This window comes from Pagrus pagrus (assembly GCF_965226575.1).
Source record: "Pagrus pagrus genome assembly, chromosome: 3".
Lineage (NCBI taxonomy): Eukaryota > Metazoa > Chordata > Actinopteri > Spariformes > Sparidae > Pagrus > Pagrus pagrus.
The window spans coordinates 17,029,229-17,050,465 of NC_140187.1; the positions used below are offsets into that span (position 1 = coordinate 17,029,229).

The window sequence follows — 21,237 nt, forward strand, 5'->3', positions numbered from 1 at the left end:
CTTGTGAAAATGAGGGAAAATGCTAGAAAATATTCATGAAAATACATTTTCTGTCACCCCATGAGTGAGACAATGCATAATTCATTCAGAACAAATTAGGCTGAGGCTTTATCCTATAAAAAAAATAGTTGCCCCCTTTTTAATGTGTGATGAGACGATGAGAGCCAGCGTCTGCGCGAGAGCGAGCGGATGAACGGAGGAGGAGAGAAAGAATGAGGTGATAGATTGAGAATGAGGGGGAGAGAGAGAGAGGGGGGACGAGAGATAATGAGTGAGAGGAAGCCAACTGTTTGTTACATCGCACAATATTTCACATCAATTAGTGCTGAAAGTCATGTGTGGCTCTGAGTAAATAAGATGTCCTTGTTTTGGGACTGTTTCCTCCCTCACCACGCTTCTCAAGGAGATTAAAACCAAACGTGTGTCATTGCCGTCTCCCCAGAGTTTAGATGTAAATAGGACATAAAATGTTTTCACCGGAGTGTCGAGCTGCTCAATCTGATTAACGCTACGCTGCATGTCAATCCTCATTCCTGAATCGCTCTGTCTTTCTGGCTCTCCATCCACGACTCCAGCCCTCCGAAGCAGACGCAGCCACGCCTTAGCTTTTTCTCGACTGTAAATACAGACGGAGGTGTGTTTGACACAATGAGTTACGTTTCAGCTCCCAGCAGTCTCACTATAATAGTATCCTTCCAATCGCCAGTTTTCCCATATGCCTAACATTTCGTTCCCACGGCTGGGCAGGCGCGTTGATCTGACTCCGTGTGTCTATTATTATGATACAGAAGTGTGCCCTGTTTGTAACGAGACGAGAGGCCCTGAGTGGATCATTAGCAAAAGAGCTGAATATCTCACAGAACTGTAGAAAAAGTGTAGAGAAACAGAAAACATAGCTCATCAATAATTCAGCGAGGGAGAACATTATAAATAGTTCATGCAGTGTGCAGCAGTGAGAGAGCTGTGTTTGATTCCTCATGTCACATGAGGTCAGCGTGTGTTGATGCCTGTGTGTATACATGTGCGTGCATGTGTGTGTGAGAGGAGAAATGCATACGTGCAGGTGAGGGTTAGTTTTACTGCAGGTGTTTGTATCAGGAGCAGATTGTGTTTGAGATGCGAGCGTTTGCTCTCTATGATTCATTTGGGAATCAAAAATCCGTGATGATATGTATGTCGTTCCTCAAACCTGCACTGTTTTTGGTGAAAGTGCTTTTGAAGATTTTGCTCCTTCGTCTTGGTCTGAGCTACAGAGACAAGTTAAACTTGAGTATTTAAGTATGGAAGATTATTAACAGGATTAAGGTATATTTGACTACTGAATGTACATTGGTAAATTCATTGTCTTGATGTAATCTACTGCTTGTTTTAAATTAGTTGCTTGTTTCTTTTATGTTAAATTTTATTTTGTTAGTTGTTTGTTCCTTTATGCAAAAGTTTGTATGTCCTGACCTCCCAAGTAAAAGAAATTTTGAATGTCAGTGTGCATATTCCTGGCAAAATAAAGGGCTAAATAAATAAATATCAACCAAACATCGGTATTGGCCGATATTCACCTGGTCGATGTTTACCAATAGCAATGGCTGATGTTAATAAGTTAATGTGTCACATTATTTTTGTGCTGGTATGTTCATGAGCTGCTGACTTGTGACATTCCTACCATCAGTTTGTAAGGGTTTGAAGTACAGAAACAATTTTCTCATTGAGTAGGTAGTAGATATTGGAGACGTCACTTTCTGCTCCTGGAAATGTTATGAGCATTTTTCACAATGGTGATATTGTGTAGACTAAACAATTACTTTATAAATCAGGAAAGTAATGGTCACAATGAAAACAATCGTTAGCTGCAGCCCTACTGCTTGCGTGCCAGAGCAAGGTTCATCTGTGGTCTCTCCTGGCTCTGGTCCTTGGTCACAAAGATTGGTTCTGCCAGAAACAATACAAAGCTGAAAGAAGCCAGCATTTAACTAACTTGTTTACATCAACATATTTACCTACAAATTGCTCATTATTTTACATTCTGTCTGCTGTTTACCTACCTCATTAGTATGTCACCGTAGACACGCATACAGTAGGACACACGCATATGCACGCACACACAAGGGTACTCTCGCAGCCTCATTCTGTAATATTCTCAGCTGTGACAAAGCAATTACAGATAGAGACTGTGCAAAGAGAGACCTTTAAACAGTCTGTATCGCTGTCTGCAGTAACTCTATACTGGCTCACTTTTACGTGCCTTGAAGACAGGTTGTGGAAAACTGTGCAGTTAGCACATGATGAAATGTTGATAATGAGAAGTCACACATAAGGTATAGTTTAGCAGAAAATGTACCCTTTCAACATGAGGTTTAAATTTGCAACATGATGTTGACTCAGCTGAAGAGTCGCTTACTGTAAATCCAACAGCTGCTGAGAGCTACATATCCGTAGCTTGAATGATCTATTTTTCCATTTCGGACTACAAATACGTTCAAGACTGCAGTGCCCTCAAGGACGCACACGGCATACAGGAAACATATGTAGAACATGTAGTATTTGTGAATGTGTCACAGCCCTTCACCAACACGCTTGCTGCTCTCACACAGAGCCACAGTATAGATGAACATGTCATTCTCATTCTCAAACATGCTGGAAGTGTTTTCTGAAGGTTGGCACCAGCCTGTGTCTCCCTCAGGAGTCCCATCCAAAGCCAGATGGCTGCCGGCATCATGCATCCAAGCCTGCCGCGCTCAGCCTGGCTGCTCTCAAAGTGACGATGGTACACCATCACGGATTCAAACACCCACCCAGCCTCAATCAGCTGCTTGTCGCCTTTTACTTCCATATTCCTTTGCGCTGCACATACTAAGTGCTTGTTGAAGCCAGTGCACATAAAATCCTGCTGCAAGAAATCAGATTCACACACCCACATGATTCTTACACTTGCTGAACATGCCAGGATGCATGCATTCACACCCACTGAAACACAACACTGGGAACGAACAGATTCCACACAGTCTGGCTTGAGTAATATTATAACAAGGATTTTTAATATTTGTCAGTTCATTGTTCAGAAACAATGTGTTATTCTGTGGATACAGGCACATAAATGATTTTATTTGTATTTAATAAACACAACTAACAATCAATGTCAATTAAATCAGAATGCAATCTTTCGCAAACAACCTGTTTTACTGACAAATGTCAAAAAAGATTTGATGATGAAATTCTGTTTTATTAATGCTATACACAGAATCAACACTTTTTTCAGTCAGGGTTGTCTGCACTGATGTCATTTTGGACAATAGCAAATAATAGATTTATTGTTGAACTGTAAAATATTCTGTTTCCATTATGTATTTGTCAGAAGACGTGTCACGATTCTCCAAATCCATTTGCTTTGACTTTCGCATCTAAGCTCACGATTCAAATCCATTTTTGGTTGACTTTTTTTTTTCAGTGCTGACGGCTGTGCTGTTGTTTGACTTTATCTTGTTTTTTGCAGGTTAGTGCTAGGCAATTGTTCACCAACAGTCAAGACTCCAGAGTTCAACAAAAAGTACTACCCTTCACTGATTCAACAAAAAACATCTCTGACACTGTCAGAGTTTTCTTCATTACCTTTCGGTGCTTTGTTATCGCCAATACCGCCTTTGAATTTGGTGAATTGAAATTGAAATATTACGGATCATTGCAAAGAAAATGTGTTTATGTACATTATGTAAAATTCTTAGGATTTAAATTTTTAACCAATCCATATTGAGTTCTGCTACTGATTACCATTTTAAAATGCTAATGGTAGCATCTGACGTTTGCGTGCTTTTCACACACCCACATACTCATACAGTATGGACACCTACACACATCATTGTACTTCAACCTCCTGTTCTCAAATATATTGAATGGTTGTACTCACCTCGCTGTAAAACTGCCAGCATGCCAAAGGCAGAAATAAATTCTTATGAAATATTTAATTGTTGCCTTGTACCTTAGTTTATTTCAGCTTCAATGTTTTGCAGCTCTCTTACATTATACAGATTTATGTGACGTGCCAGATACATAAAATGTTCCCTGTGACATTCTGTAATGTGACACCGTGGTTATTTTGTTCTCTTGTTTCGGTCGTAGTCAGCCTCCTTCACTTTGCACATCTCGGTGCTCCTCTCCCTCCGTTTGCATTCCTCTTCCTGCTGTCTACACGCCTTAGTTGGAGACTGCTTGCTGTTGACACATTGATTGAATTGACAATTACTTCTGGTTGAATCGCTCGCAGTTGACATTGCAACACGGGTACTCAGCCCTCTTGATTCAGTCTGCGCTCTGTTGATTTAGCACCTGGCAGCAGGGCGAGCATTTTAAAACCCCCCGCACATAATAAGATAGAGTATTTATAAGAGGTGATACGGACACAAACAAAAAGAGACAGACACAGAAAGACAAGTGTTTGTGTGTGTGTGTGTGTGTGTGTGTGTGTGTTTTTGGGGCCTTGTTGAGGGAGCTAATAGTTGAGTGTTTCTAATCCGTGTTGAGGGAGTGTAGTGATCCCCTTGAGTACGGTGCTTAACCCCAACACACCATTGTAAAGATCCACCCACACAAATAAGTGCCATCTGAGAATAGTAAGCCTTGTTGGATGATTAAACTGAGACAATGCCATTTTGACTTTGCCTGATAAACAAATTAGCACTGAAGAGATTGTAATGGTGAAACAAAGGTTTTCTGCCGAAATCCTGTGTTTGTAATGAGGCGGTACATGTCCACAATCCACAGTATACTCCCTGATGAAATTCAGCGTGTGCTCATGCTGCACTGGACAGGAAGATGATGTGTGATGTAAAGCAATGACTGCTTCCTGTCGAGATTATCTGGCACCCAGCACAGATGGCTCGCTGGTCTGGAGGCTTAAATGCCACTCACTCTCATCTCTGGGACCTTTGTGTTTGGCAGCAGGCTCTGGGCTCAGACTGAGCTGGACTTGCATACCCTTTGTTGAAACTCCTCTATAGCCTGGCTGAAAGATCCAGGGCTATAGAGGATCCCAAAGATCCCAAAACTGCTGTGAACTTCCAGTCTATTTATGCTTTTTAAGATTTCTGTAATAGAGAGGCAAAGTCACACCACTTCCAGTGGACCACCGTGGGACTTTATTTCAGAAAATATGTAAACAAATATGTTCGGTCGTGAATTGCTAGAAACCTATCATTTCTTCATCCTGTTTGAATTGTGCCATGAATTACACATATGATGTTTGTCAATTTAAAAGATAATTTTTCAACCTAAGAAAGTCACAGTTTGTTATAAAACTAATGAAATATAAGACTGAAAATATGGAATTAGAAAGACTGCACACCCAGCAGTTGCGTAAGTGACGTGGTCTCTTTTAACGGTCACTAAAACCCCAAACAGAAACCTTGAAGAGCCGGTCCTGTATATTAGCTTGCTCGCAGAACTGACTAACTCCTCTCTCAAATAGCTGCAGCTGTCAATATGGCCGGATTAATTATGATTTTTTACCCTCTATGCCGAGGTGACAGCCATATTGGTGTTGGTGATATATATTGAACGAGATGATGTAGTTCACTGAGCAGTTTTACACAAAACTAAATGGTACTTTTGCCTTTTTTGACAAAATGATGTTTGCACTGTGTTTCAAAGATAACTACTTAGGTTAGCATGCTAACCAGCTAGCCCGGCCTATCCCAGTCCAAAGCTCCTTTGTTACAGGCGTAGGCTGGCGGCTGGGAGCACCGGGGTAGTATTGGTAAACACCCAAGCACATAAATACCAGCGAGGACCCCCCCCTTCAAATACTTGTTGGTAATTGTCACTGAAGCTGCAAAGCTCCAAAAATGGTATTCGGGAGAGACCTAGGACTTTTCTTGCCAGCACTGTTTTTCCTTTCTCTAAGCTGAAGAGTGACTGGAAATAGAAAAGGGTGGCAGGAAAATCTACAATGACTAGCACCTTTTGACACTGGGATTGCATCATATGTGCCTTATTCTGCTAAACTTCTGTGCACCACCAGTTCATTTTTCATGAGATGTCTTTGAGGTCAACCTCGACCTGTTCCGAGCTCTGCACCAGCAGCAATATCAGCTCTTTTGATGAATGACCGTCTCGGAGCACAGTGACCATATTGAACTTGAATTACTCCTCCGGTCCTTTTCTGTGGGTCTGTCTTCCAATGCCCTTCCTTCGTACCTTGTGAGGGGATGTGCTTTGAAGCCTAGAAGGGACCTCAGCATTGGCTTAATCACCTCTTCAGAACTCATCATCTTCAAGGCCTGGTGGCTATGCTAACGAGCTTTAGCGATGCTCCGGGGGCCCCTGGCAGTGCTGTGTCTATCCTTGCTGTCAGACCCACAAAGGTGGGGCGGAGCAGTCCTCCCACCCCTGCTACTGGGTCCTCCTGTCTCAACGCATCACTTCACCAGCCTCATCGGTGCACCCGCTCTCTCTTCCCCGCACCACCTCAGGCATGCGCCTACTCCCTAATGCTGGCATTAGGAAAGAAGGAGGGGGTTAGTTGAGTGTGCACTATGCTTAGAGGCTGCAAATACTAAAAGGCAGGCAACACAAATGTGAGATTATGGAACGGAGTTGTATGTCAGGGGAACAAAAATAACAACAGGCAGACAGAGGGAGCGCTATATTGAAAGGGAGCAGGAGATTGAGAGACAAAATGAAAGAGATAAAGCTCAATGATCGCTCAGATATTACATTTAACCCCTTGCTAATCTTCTCAGTGCTGCAGCTGTCGGGTAGCAGTGGAGATGACCAGATCAGTGAGTGAGGGTCTGGGCTGCTGCTCTGAGCAGTCACCCGACAACCTATAACAACAGTAGCAAAAGCATTGGCAGGACCATTACACTCAGCAAGGAGACGGTGCGCCCACTGCCTCCATTAGTGAAGACAGCGGGGCTCTACTGACGTTGCAGTTTGCTGCTGGGGGCGTGACACAACAACTAAAGGAAGGGTCATAGTTCCTAATGGGTTCATTTACCTGCATTAGTATAAACACATTACCTCACAAATGAACATATAAAGGGTTTATTTTTGGTATTTAATTATTCAGTTGGTTCCTTTAGCAAAAAAAAACCCAACTAGATAATGATCCCTGTTGCTTTTATGTACAAACAGATGCAGCAGAGATGTCGGATCAATAAACTGTACTTAGTGCATTTTGAACTTTTGAGAATCATTCACACGTTACCACGGGGTCTTCCACCTTTTACATCCTTCCATTAACAACTTGACCACAATATGAAGAAGAGAAATGAAATATATTTCCTATGAAGATGTCAGCCTCTGAAATTGGTTAAATAGCCCACATTAATAAACCAAATCACAAAATGCAGTAAGAAATGAAGTAAAATACTGTTTTGTAGTATACAAACTGTTACTTCCATTAAAGTACAATTACAGTAGTTTACTGTAAATGAAAATACAACTGTGATAATTGTGCTGCCAGTAACTCACTGTGAATATAAAGGAAACTGTTTACAGTGTATGAGGTAATGTATTGTGGTAATATTAGAAGTACATACACCATTTTTTCTGCATAAACAAGAAGCTAGCATCAACAAATGATTTTTAGACAAACTATGATACAAGCCCGAAGTTTGGGGGTGTAAATCATCAATTATCAATTCTTTGGACCACAATATGTTATTTGCCAACTATCAGAAAGTCATTATGATATGATTTAATTCAGGGGCCTGCGATTGAAATGAGACCATATTATATCCTAATTTAACACAATACATTTCAGAAGAAGCTGCCACCACTTTCTATTCTGATTTGGACCGTAGAGAAATTAAGAACACATAAATAATTAAATAATATCTGTCAAGGAGAACATTTTTTTTCGCTAGTCACCATTAGCTTAAACCTATGGTATTTTACATTGTATAAATTAGCCAAGTGGCTAACAGACCTTTTCTTAACAAGTTCCGTGTATTATTTGTCAGTACTTATTCAGTGTGAATTTATTTTTTCAGCCTAACAATGTGGAAACAGATCAGCCGAGGTTGCCGTTGTGAGAAGTTAGCGCACGTCTGGGTGAGATTCTCCATTTGTTGACTCATCTTTTCTCCGAAATCCATTATATTTCCACACTGTTGATTTATTCCTGAGAGCGTGGGAAATATCCTTGTTCTCTTTTTTTGTCTGACGCTGGCCCTGTTTAAATGTTTGCTAAGGACGTGGGCTTAGGTGACGCAACGTGCAAAGGGGAATTTTAAAATAAAGGCGCAACCTTAAGATGATGATGTGGATCGATATATCCAACAGTTGCAGCCCTGCTTTAAAGAATATTAATCATCTGTATATGTTTTACTTTATCTAAAGTGCAGACTTGCTGTTGCTTCTGTGTGACAGTCGACCACTGTTTGTGATTTTTACCTTCTGTATAGTAGATTATGTCTCTACATACCTCTCTCATACTGATTGAAGTCCCACGCTCACTCAAAGGATGTATGTTTCTCTGCAGTGAACAATGTGTCTGAGGACTGGCGTAGCGTCAGACGACATCAAGTTTTGCTGAACGTGTTCCAGTGAAGAAGTCATCTGAGTAGACACTGCTGATAGGTTACAGATTTAATAACTTGTCTAAAAGATAAATGCGAGATACGTGAATTGTATTTGCTTGGTTGATAGTTGTAGAATTGCCTGGCAGCAGTATTAGAATCTCATCTAAAATAAAACAGGGCTGAGGAGACAGCCTGATTAACTTGTCCTGGGGACAGACATATGCGACGGGACACATGACTTGTTTTGGCTCGGCTGCCAACCACAGTGTAAAATAGGTTTGTTTGGCTGCAGCTTGATAAATGTTTCGGAAAACAGATGTATGTTCAGAGGTTTGACTTTTGTTTCTGCCACTGCTTTTATTCTGTGTTTGCCTCTGAGGACTTTTGCACATTGGACTGTTTAATCTTGCTGTGAGTCCATGGGAGTGAGCAAATTACCCATGGCATCCCCCATCCTCTGCATGATGCTGCAGAGAAACTATACGGTTGTTGACGAGTGCATACATCTGACTTAATCTCAGTCAGCCACGCTGGGGCTGTGTGTCTTATTATCTTGCTGACATTAAGCCTGTGTGCTGATTAAAGCCTGAAAAGGTGGAGAACAGCGAATGAGTCAGGAAATATGACTGCACAATCAAAGGGGGAGGTAGTGTAGGAAGTGAAAATAAGACACATCAAAGATGCCTTCTTATACTGACTGCATAAGACAGTTTGACCACAGTGAGCGGTGCATTCTCTAAACTGAGCTGAGCTGCGAGCTGCTACTCTGGGTGCTTTTTAAGCAAGATTGCAGAGGGATAAACACTGCAATTCATTTGGAATATTCTCAGGGCAAATTAGCAGAGCTAAAAGGGCTAAAAGGCTTATCAACAAAAAAAAGAACAACTTAGGAAACAGTTGAGTAGCATCCTTTGCCTGTAGAACAGCTTCAGTTGTCTTTTGAATGCTGTCCTACAAGTCCTGAATTGTGTGAAGAGGGATATTGGGTTGTTCTTGTCCTCCAGGAAAGATTTGACTTCATTGAGGGATGAAGGAGGTGGATCCACAGAATCCCCCTTAAAGATTCAGTTATATTTAGACATGGTTGAGGCGATGGATTAGGCTTATTATATGCCTTGTTTATTACCTCATATGATGGTGCGTCCGTAATGGTCATTTTTATAGATCTGAACAACTCTTTGTTGTTTTAAGGTGCCACTTGGGTTGTTTCTATGATGAAATTGTTTACATAACAGTATCAGAAATTTTTTTTTTTTGTCTGTAAGCTATTGTCATTGCTGCCTGCTCTCAGATAGATTGATAGATAGATAGATAGATAGATAGATAGAAGTGTACATTTACCACATATTCTGTATAATTCTTGCAGATTGTTTTCCTATGGATAGGGCTGCAGATACAGATCTGTAAAAAACTATGTACTCTAAGGGCAAGAGGAACCAGCTGTAAACCAGTTTTAGCTGAGTCAGACCAGTTTATATCTAACACATTTGAACATCTGAAATGCTGCTTTTAATCTTTCCTGTGTAATAAAAGTAAATGAAATGGGATGAAAAATCTTATGACTTCCTCTAAATGCAAACTTGCAGCTGAAATTGTAGAAATCCCCAGACTCACTTCAAAAAAATGTGTGGATACATATAACAAGCTGTCAGAGAAAATGAGCTTGTGGGATCACTTGGATGTCTTGGTGCTTCTCACTCTTATTTATGTATCGAGGGCCCCCAAACTGAGGCAGGACAGTCCCGCCAATGTGAACTGCTGGGCCAAAAGGAAGCACCTGTTGCCCCCGCTGAAACAAATAGAAACCGACAGTGTAAGTAAATAAAGAGCAGAAACATGACCTGACCCTGTTCTGTCCAGCCCCTGGAGAGGCATCAGAGCCACACACACTTAATGGCAGATGTCACACTGTTGTCCTGCAGCAACACACTCTGCTGGAGAAAAAGTTGTTCACATGTAGGCTGTGAAAAAATAATATTCTTCTACTGTGAACACTGTGGTGGTGTGCTTGTTCTTGTTCAGTAGTCATGTAATAATTGAGTAAAGGATAGAGCTAGATTTTAATGTCTGTTTATACTGTGATTTTTCTGTGCAAAAAACCCTAAATAATCATGTTCTTACATTAAATATACATTTCTCCCTTTTAGCCATGGTAGCACCATCTGTCTATGGGTGAAAATGTCGTTCATTTTAAATGTGTCTATGTGTGCTAACATGCTAAATGTTATGAAAGCATGCTGACCATTGACCGTGAAAAGTGTTTGTACAATTTTAACGAGACAGTCATAGAAATTTGCTATAGAGATCAAAACCATGATGTGTGCCAGGCTGTAAACATGGTTATTCCAGCTGTAAAGTTGGGAATTTTAACACGGAGTCTTTGGGGATTGACTCACTTTTGGAGTCACCTCAAGTGGCCATTCGAGGAACGGCAGCTTTTTGTATTTTCACGTTGGCTTCATTTTTCAGCCCCTGGGTGTTGCCACTTGATGCCAACCTTAGCATTTAGCTCAGAGCACCGCTTTACCAAAGTACACTGTTACATAACTACTAGTGTGGCTGTAAACTCTTAGTCCTGATGAAAACATATAGCCACTTAGCTGTATTTGAATGGTATTACAGTTTGCGAGGGTGAATTTGATCTTGTTCAGATTTGTTTATTACATAAAATGTGCATTGCGGTAGATCAGAGCTGGACGCAGGCAGAGGCAGTGGTGCAGAGCCTTCTCTGCTGAGTTCTGTTCAAAAGTGTGTACATGAAGCATATTTTTAAATTTCACAGGTCTACATATAGAATCTGTTGGGGAGGATCTTGCAACGCCTCCCACAATAATATCAGGGTCTCTTTCTTGTTTTCCACTTTAGACACTACTGTAGTTTTTAACAGAGTTTTATTATTTTCAAATCTGAGTAGCTTTTCATTGTGAAAAGATTCCTCTCTTTCTTAAAATGTGACCTTGTTCAGGCTGATTTGACATTACTGTTACTCAGTGACTACTCACAAAATTGGATTGTCTACCTGCAGGGGGGCCCGTTGAACATGCCTGTGTTGTGTAAGCCTGAGTTAGAAGAAGGAGGAATATTTATTTAAAACAAACAAAATCTTATTGTGATCATCTTCTATATTTTGTATATTGATTTTGAACGCCCTGTATGGAAGTCTACTGTGACTGCAGTTGAGTCCTGCTTGCTCAGTGGATGATCCTTCATTTCCTCTCTAATCCACAGGCCTGACCACGTGTCCCCATTGAAGGAGTCCCAGGGGATTGACCTATATACCTGCTGACTCTTACTGACCTGTCATAGCCGTGGTGTGGCGTGGCACAGCCTGGCACACTGCCGCGGCATGTGCTCGCTCACACTTCGTGCTGCGCACTTGGTAGTCTTGAAGCACTGTTCATTCAGACTGTGCATAACAATTTGATAGAGTAACCTGCTCTGCTGATCTTTGTTTCCTATTGTGAATATTTCTGCATTGAAACAGGATTGAATACAGTGAGTACGGGTATATGTAGTGAATTTTCTCGCAACTCTTGACTGCTGCTGCTGCTGCTGCTGCACTTTTGTTTACATTTGTTTGAGTCAGTACTTCACACGCTGTGTGTTCAGGTGTTTGTGGGCGTTGATGCGCCCACATAGTTCCTTTAACTCATTAACTGGTATTAAATGTGTCTGTGTGTATATGTGTGTTGGCACTAAACTGTGCATGACATATTTCCCCACTCACCTTAAATTCACCCCGTTTCACACCTGCTTGGCAGCGTGCCCCTGTGAACATGGTAGTTAATAATTCACAATGACCCTCTGCTCCCCTGACCTTCAGTCGTTACAAATTAATTATGACCTCCTCTGTCGTACGGCTCATTAATCTCTGTGAGACGCAGAACTTGAAGGATTATTATGATGATTTCTGCCTTTGTTGTTACGTGATTCTCCTCTTTATTTCAGCTCTTTGTTCTTCCTTTGAGGGTTGACGTGGCCACCGCTTTTGTTGTGCATTGTCAAAAATAATGACCAAGACTGCCGATGGGAGAAATGGGAAAGCTATTGTTGAATTATTTTTGGGAGAATTCATGTAAGAAGGAGGGTGGACAAAGTTTGACATTCAGTAGTAAAACTTTGTGGGAGAGGATTACACATGATGCGTGACAGTGTTTAATGTCGCCATGCACTGCTGTCACGTTTCCAATTGCTTGCTTTTCCTTGTAGCTGTCTTTCCAACATTGCCTCAGCTTTCTTTTACATTTGTAATTTCCTTTACACTCGTGAAAACTGCCACTTAGTGGGGAGTGATCCTCCTTTCCTTCCTGTTAACAAACACCTCAAATATTATATCTCGGTGAGGTTTGTGACAGCATTTAATGACAGCTGACATTTCTTGCTCACAGCTTGTGGTCTGGTTCCTGGCAGAGAAACCGTGCGGGGGACAGACACTCACTGTGAGTTGACTGACAGTGAGAGGAGAATGCTGAGGTTGTGTAGGTTACCCGCAGTATGTCAGCTTGCACTTGTGTGTTTGTAAAGTTTCTGATCAGCATTTTAATTATATCGTGTGTATTTGTGCATCAGAAATAAAAAGGGACAGATGGGTGTGACTGACACCAGCAATTGTGCAGAGAATAAGAGCTCAGATATGAAAATGGTTGGTGCTGAATGTGCAGCCTACTCCAAGTGCAATATTTAGCAGGATGCTTGAATCTGACTCTGAGTGTTTGTGTTTCTGCTCTGTGTGTTCGTGTTGTTGTGTGGGTGTGTGTGCTCCCACGGGGCTCCATATCACATGAAATTGTGCGCTCTCTGGCTCCCTCCATGGGTAGGAAGTGTTAAAGCTTTCTTTAATATTCTTACCTAACCAGCAGTTGGGCTCTGTAGGTCTGTGTACATTTCTTGTCAACATTACTTTTTGGCTCCATAGTCTCCAAGTCTTTATTTTGTGATTGCAACTGGTTGCAAGAAGAAAGTCTGTGATGTATGACCTAGATTCTGAGTTGAGCTGTTGAGCAATGTGACCTTTTATTAAAGCCCTGTAGAGAAAAAGATGTGATGTGCAGCAGAGTTTTTTGAGGCAGATCACAGACACACACTGTAGTGATCTCTCCCTGAAGAAAATGTTTCACCTCTACTCATGAAGAGAGACTGAGTAGTTACAGTTCAGCTAGAAGCTGCAGTCACTGACCCATAAATAAGAACCACTTCAGTGTTATTTAAGAGAGAAATGAAGACAAATGAGGTGCACAAGAAGAAACAGTAACGTTTTATAACAACCATCATTAATAAATGGTAAGTTTATAGTTAATTAAATTTAAGTTATAGTTATTTCACTGTTAACAAACAATGAAGTACTTATAGATCATTTATTAAGCAATTGTAAGGGTTTAAAAGATCAGCTGCAACTTCATTATAATGGCCATCCAGATACTTTTAAAATAAATGGTTTATAAAGCATTTTAAATCATTTGTTTACAGTGAAATAACTATTAACTTATGTTTAATTAACTCTCAATTAACTATACATTTATGACAGTTATTGTAAAGTCTTAGTGAACAAATATATAATTATCCCTCCCGAATACCCAGTCTGCTCTGATTGGTCAGTTCACAGGCGTCTGACCCAGCACCACTAACAACAACAGAGCAGCTGTGCTGAATGAATTCTAACACGCCAAACTAGTCACTAGGCATAAATTGTGCAAATGTGTGACATGGTGATGTAGTGTGATGTCACAAATTCACAGAATTAAAGGCGGGACTACTGACGAGGCGTTTCAGGAGCAGTGATTTTGGTGGGGGAGAGGAGCTTCTGTCGGTGCGGACTTTGACCTTTTTAACTTTCAAGATCTTTTACATCCACAAGAACCTACAAAACACTGAAGGGGCGAAAAAACAAAAAGCATAATATAGTCTCTGAATCTACAGTATCTGACAGTTAGTGACAAACTTGTGAACATAGTGAAACATTTAGCAGCTAAAGAGTCAGACATTCCCCTCAAGACTTTATGGAGATCAAACCAGAGCCAAAAGGAGAGACTTACATTCACCAGGAGGCCAGAAGCACAACTCGAAAGGAATGAAAATTTGCTGTATCTTTATTATTTTTGCTGGCGCTTTGTTCATAAAACAATCAGACTTACTATAGGTTTAAATTTGATGCTTAATGATATATGTCCACAAGACTCTTTTTGCGTCGCTCCCCAGCAGTGGATGCTTGACTAACAAAGAAAACATTTTTATCCGGACCAACATGGCGGCTCATTTTAAAACTCTCTCTTATATCTTGAAAATAGTTCACAAGTTCTGTGTTATAGAAAACCTTTTGGGCTATAAACAAGCCACGTTGTTGCTGAATCTGTCCTCATTTTAACTCGATGATTACTTTTTTTGAGTTTTTCTGTGAGGTTCCAGGTTCTCTTACTTCTGCAAGTGTGTAATTGATTGATGAGCATGGAATCTGCAGAAAATAAACAATTGAGCCACACTCTGGAAGATCATTCTGCACGGATTTGCAATTTATTTACTTTAACTCTGTTTACGTTTTTTACAACCTGAAGAACACCTTTTATAGCCTGGAGTTCATCATTTCTGCCTTTATTGGATCGTTACAAGTTGAAGTGATAAAAATGGTTGTACGTTGTTTTAAAGTATCTTTCACATACCTTCTTTTAGTCTCAATCGACATGAAGTGTTCACAGTGTGGATAATTAGTATTTTTTACTCGCTGCATTACATACACATACATTTATACACAACCACACTTGCATAGACATGGACAGACCAGATGTAGTCATGCACATACTTGCATGTACACATGCAGGTTGCATACAGAAACACACACACGCGCACACACACACACACACACACACACACACACACACACACACACACACACACACACACATTGTGTGAGTGATCAGGGCTGTAATGTCTCAGCAAGCCCCTCTGAGAGTGGGATCAATCTATAAGAATGGGATCAATCTCTCTGACCTTTTCCTTGTGGTAACCTGCAGTGTTCAATCTCTCATTATTTTGACAGTGAAAGGGCAGCTTTTCCGGCTCTCAGCTGACTGGATGGAGCATCACTGTACTGTCTGTGTTCACACTATCCACTCTTGTGTCTCACTGCAGATTCGGGTTCACTCACTAACTGCTCCCTCAGCTTCACTCTTGGTACTTTGGCAACTGAACGGCGAAAACCTCCAAAGCAGAATTCACATTTGCTATTGTGCCAAACACAATAAACACTTACTGTATACTGCAGCTGCACTACGTTATGAATCAAACTCCATGTGCATAAGATCATCTTCTTGGTATGTGTTGTAATATTTACTGCAGAGATGTACAACAGTGAAAACAGTTGTTGGAAGAGCTTCAAAATTCACCCACCTCCTCTTAAGATGAAGATAAATATTTTGTAGATTTCTATTTAATGCCCCCATAAATATCTGCACTAATCTGACAACACATATGCAACATAACAGATGTAGAAAACAAACAAATATAGAAACAAGCTGCAAACACAATGACAATGACACAACGATATACAGGAAACACATACAGCAAATGGAGAAAACGTTAACAACAGAAACAAAACTCAGTTTCCAGGACACACTACAAACCGATGAACACGCCCCGTCACACAGACACTGCAATAACATCTCAATCATACATTCATGAATGTTTAAACTGGCATTATACGTGTTTTTCGCTCCAATGTATCATTATGAGGTCAATGTTGATTGCACAGTATAATGGCTGTAGAATAATGACACCATCAGTGTTTAGGCTTGTCCCATAAACATCACTTTCATGATGCAGTTTTGTCTGCCACTGGGCGAAAAATCTCCCGGGAAAAATCTGCATTCACGACTCCATTATAGACTAGATGTAAAAACGTTTTTTTCTTCCTGTGTTGTTGTTACTGTGAGATAAACGGAAAGCGCTTTGTTATGCCACATCTGTCAAGCAGCACTGAGCTCTTAGGGACATTGCAGAAATCATTTTCATTTTCATAGACATACAATATTAAAGGAACAGTTCACCCAAAATGAAAAACAGTCATTATGTACTCACCCTCATGCTGATGGAAAGTCAGGTGAATTTTCTTATTCGAAAAAATAAACCATGAAATTGTTCTATGCAGCTCGTCCGGCGTAATCCAAGTCCCTAGAAGCCCAGAGATCCAAAATTGATTTTAAAAGACATTATTTATACCCTCAATGCGTGGTCCAGCTCATGCACCCACTATAGACGAGGTGCTTGCTAACGCTTTTAGCTTAGAAGCTTATTCAAGATTTCTGCTTAAAAAAATGATGTAAATAGCATCTTTTCAACTCAGTGTGGGATGTCAGGGCTTCTGGAGATCTGGATTATGCTGGACGAGCTGTATGGAGCCATTTAATGTATTTAATGTAAGAAAACAAGTCTCCATCTACTTCAGTTGTTTAAAGAATGCTGCAACACAGTATCGCTTGCTGTGAAGCTCCAGAAATGTTTTGTGGACTAAGAAACTTCACCCAACTTTCCATCAGCATAATTAAGAGCAGATAATAACTTAATATTTGGGTAAACTTATCCGTTAAAGATTAGCTATAACTTGGTGATATAAGGACATGACATTAGACAGGATTGCAGCTCTGGCTTTATTGTAGAAATTGATTTAGCTTGTCTTCTAACCACCAAGTTCTCACTGTGACTGTCTTGCGTAACAGTCACTACAAGGTTCAAGTCGAATTTGAAATGTTAAATATGACATATTGAGATTTTCATTCAAGATGCAATAAACACAATGGTGCTAAAGCTGCACTGGTGACAGTAGAGACTGTCAGAAGGATGCAGGTTCTCTCCAAGTGTTTAAAAAATCAAGTTTCCTCTCACAGTGTCTTCAAACTGAATGCTGGAAAAAAGCTCTGTTGTTGACTCATTGCATGTCAAGAGGATAAGAACAGACACCAATAGCTTCAAATGTAATTGATAGATTACAGTCAGTGTGCCATCTTGTCAGCCAAGTTACAGTTCAGAGCCAAGGATAAGTACACTCTCTACTGAGCAGACAAGTTAACCTCCTGCCATTTAATGAGGTTAGCCGTTTACTAACAAGATGATCTCACGAACAAACTGAGCCTGCTGCCGCCACACAACTGTGCCACACACACAGAGAATAGACCTAAACACACACACACACACACACACACACACACACACACACACACACACACACACACACACACACACACACCCTCAAGAAGAATCCCCCCCAAAACACAAAAAGTGAGCTGTCGAGCTACAGTAAGTCAGTTTCTTGGTGCTAACAATAAAAAAAAAACGAATTATTTTCTGCTTGAAGAAAATATTTCATTATCTGTGTCTTTTGTAGTTTGAGCCGGAGTGTAATTTCTGTGTATTGAGCTGTTGAAGTGCTGTTTCTCAGCGGGCAGTTAAGAAGTGGAAGGGGATTGCCACAGTGAATTGGTTGCTCTGTTTTCAGGGTGCATTAAAGGCCTGTCTCAGAAGCACAGAGGCTCGGTCTTTTATACGGACCTGATTTTCTCCACACTGTGGGGAGAGGTAGGAAGCACAGCCCACATCGCTGACTGCTATACAAGCTAAAACACTCTACATGAATAATTTGCTACTCCCAGCTCCAGTTTGGCCTTGCTCCTCTCTCCATTTCACCCACGCAGCGATGTTATGCTGATTCAGGAGCAAAGAGGGGAGGTTTGGCAGTGCCAAAATGGCAGGAAGAAAGCTCCTTCACGGAAGACAAATGTTTATTAGTGTCTAATTAAGGTATCTTGTTAAATTCTACAGTTATGAACATACCCCAGAAAGCAGGTTTGATATAGTTTGAGGAAGTTGGAAGTGAGGAGAGATTTCAGGGGATCGGGTGTGATCAGATGGATACATGTGTGCGTGCAGTCAACACACGTAGCATAGCCTTCACCGTCTATACTTTAGCATAGCTTCAGTAGCACAAAAACATTTATTTATTTATTTATTTATTTTTTTTTACATGAGCAAGAGCCGGCACAGATGGCTAGTTCTGAGAGTACTGCACCTGTTTATATATAGCTTCTCAGTAGAGCACTTGAGAGAGATGAAAACAAAGCAAGTCTGTCTGTTTGGCATGCCAATGGCTCCATCCACGCTCCGTGGTCTCAGTTGAGACAACAGATTCCTGCAGGATTTGGGCACGCTAAGAAAGGTTCCACCTCAATGGAAAAAGAGCGCCATTAAAAATAGCTTGTTAAACATAGATTTCAGATGTCGCCACAATATCTGTTTATGTTATATTGCATTTACATTTATTGTGTGTGGGTGTAAGTTAAAAGCAGTTGCCAACAGTTCTTCTAGACACTGTGGTTTGACTGTCCTTGAAAGGTTTTTCAACTAGCCAAGTGTTAACACACTCTTATTTTGTGCTGAAAAACATTGTAGCTGCCCACACTATTCCAGCATGAACTGCATATTTTCACAGTAGTCATGATTCAAACATTACCGTTTCTAAACTAGGGAGTTGCATAATTTAACACTTGTGTTGCATAAGGGCTCTAATTGAGTTGTTGTTAACAGAGGAACAGTTGAAGTGTACAGTTACCAAAACTGAATTCATCAAAATTTCCATATCAGAGAAGTTTAGTCTCAGCGCTCTCTTCACATTAGGCAGCTGTACGCCGACTAAAGACCCAAGACCAGCAGCACTGAATTCATTAGCTATTTGTCTTTTATTGTGATTAACTGAATATGTTTTAGGTTTTGGACATTTGAAGACATCACCCTGGACTCTTCTCTGATGTTACATAGACTAAATGATAATCAATTGTTTGAGAAAAAACTGGCTGATTAATAGTTGTGGCCAAAATATTTAACTCAGATGTTGCTGGAGACCAAACCAGTGCTAAAAGTGACTTACATGTGGGATGGGATGATAATATTGCTCTGTGTATGCTGAATATGTAATTTGGCAATTGTTCACTGCCATGACGACTGAAATAACTAAAAAAGGCCACCATAGTAATATCAATTAGGGCTGCGTGTCTCTCAGCTTGTTTTTATAACTGATGAATGTAGCTTTAAATTAGACCTGCAACAATTACTTGATTGAATGATTTGTTAGGAAAGCATGACAAATATTAGACTGATAAATTATCCTGATATGGGGAAATTTATATTGGCGGCTATGTATTGGTATCGGTGTAATTATAGCCATCAACGATCAATTAATTGTTTAAATATTTTCAGGCAAAAATAAAAAAAAATCTCAGGTTTAAGCTCATCAAATGAGAATAATCCTCATATTCTTAGACTTGTATGGCTGTAAACTGGACATCATTCTCAGCACATCAGGCAGGCATTTGAAGCCGTCACCTTGGACATTAATAGACTAAACAATTGATGATTAATCGACAAAATTATCAGGGAAATTGCCTCTTGTGATTTTCCTATGACAGAGAAATATTTATTTGTGATTCTCCAGGCAGACACGCTATCTGCTGTGACCTCATAAATAGCTATTTATTTTAGATTGATTGGAATCAATAAACAGTAACAGCATCACACATAGTAAATATGGCATCTTTTGTGGCTATCGTCATCCCCACCTTCTCTCTACTTCCTATAATCAACATCGTTATTCTACCACCGCTTCTTCTTTCTGTTTTTCCATCCTCCTCCTCCTTTTTCATGCCCTTCTGTTACATTTTGGCTGTAGCTTTTTCTCCGACCACCCACATCAGCAAGCGCTTAAGCATTGTTAGTAGAAATCTGTTTTACTGGACGAATAGTAGAAGTGGCCTGTGATGGTCTGTATCCCCCCTTCACTGTGGCAGTATGAGGAATCCAGAGCACCCACGAGGAGGAGAAGAATTAATCAGTCTCTCACTCACACAGCGTCTGATCAATTTCTCCACACGGGTTTAGTATGAGGTGAAAAAGAAAACAGACTGTGTCCTTCGCCCACACCTTATCACTGGAGACAAACACTGCTTTCTAGATTAAGATCCAGGGGAAGACACTGCAGGTGAATGGGGTAAAAATAACGAATATATTTAACCACGAAACTTTCCCAGTTGATTACTTATATCAAGACAATCATTTTTTGTATTACAAATTTTCGGAAATGTTTTGTTTTAATATGCAAACTAGGCATTAGCTAATGAAGTATGCACTGAGTCAGAGAAAATTTTGGATATCTCTTTTTATCACTCCATGAATCAGACAATACTGTCAACAGTAACAACAACCTTAATGTCAAAAATGTTAAGTCTTCACATTTTGACTACAAATTTTGGTTCATTTTTAATCCACATATTGCATCTTTAAGATCTTTATCGTGCTGATAAGATATTCCTGACTAGATTGTCACTCTCCATCTCTCTTGGTCTTGCTCGTTGCTTTTCCTCCATTATTTATATGATTATAGCACATAACTCTTCTTTAGGGTACCCAGCATGTCAGACATGTGGCTGATGTGACTGAATCGCTCCAACTTCCACCATGAGTACTGATTGTATTTGAGAGTTGCATCATGAGAAAAATGTAAGGGCATTTGAAAATAAATAAATAAATCATATATTTGCAACCCTCTCTGTCATCTAGACCGTTTGGACCACAGTAAAGATGTCCTCTGATACAGTATTCAACACCTGCATTGTTTTTATTTATCAGCTGTTTTCTGGGCATGTTGTTGAAGTGCGTCTTCTGTATTTCTGCTTTTTAAGTGTGACGCCAA

General features: G+C 40.3%; 1 protein-coding gene across 2 annotated transcripts in view; it reads left to right on the plus strand.

Annotated features, from left to right (window-relative positions):
• The window catches only part of bsnb (bassoon (presynaptic cytomatrix protein) b), a 74,647-nt gene that overhangs the window by 30,752 nt on the left and 22,658 nt on the right, over positions 1-21,237 (plus strand). The window lies entirely within an intron of this gene.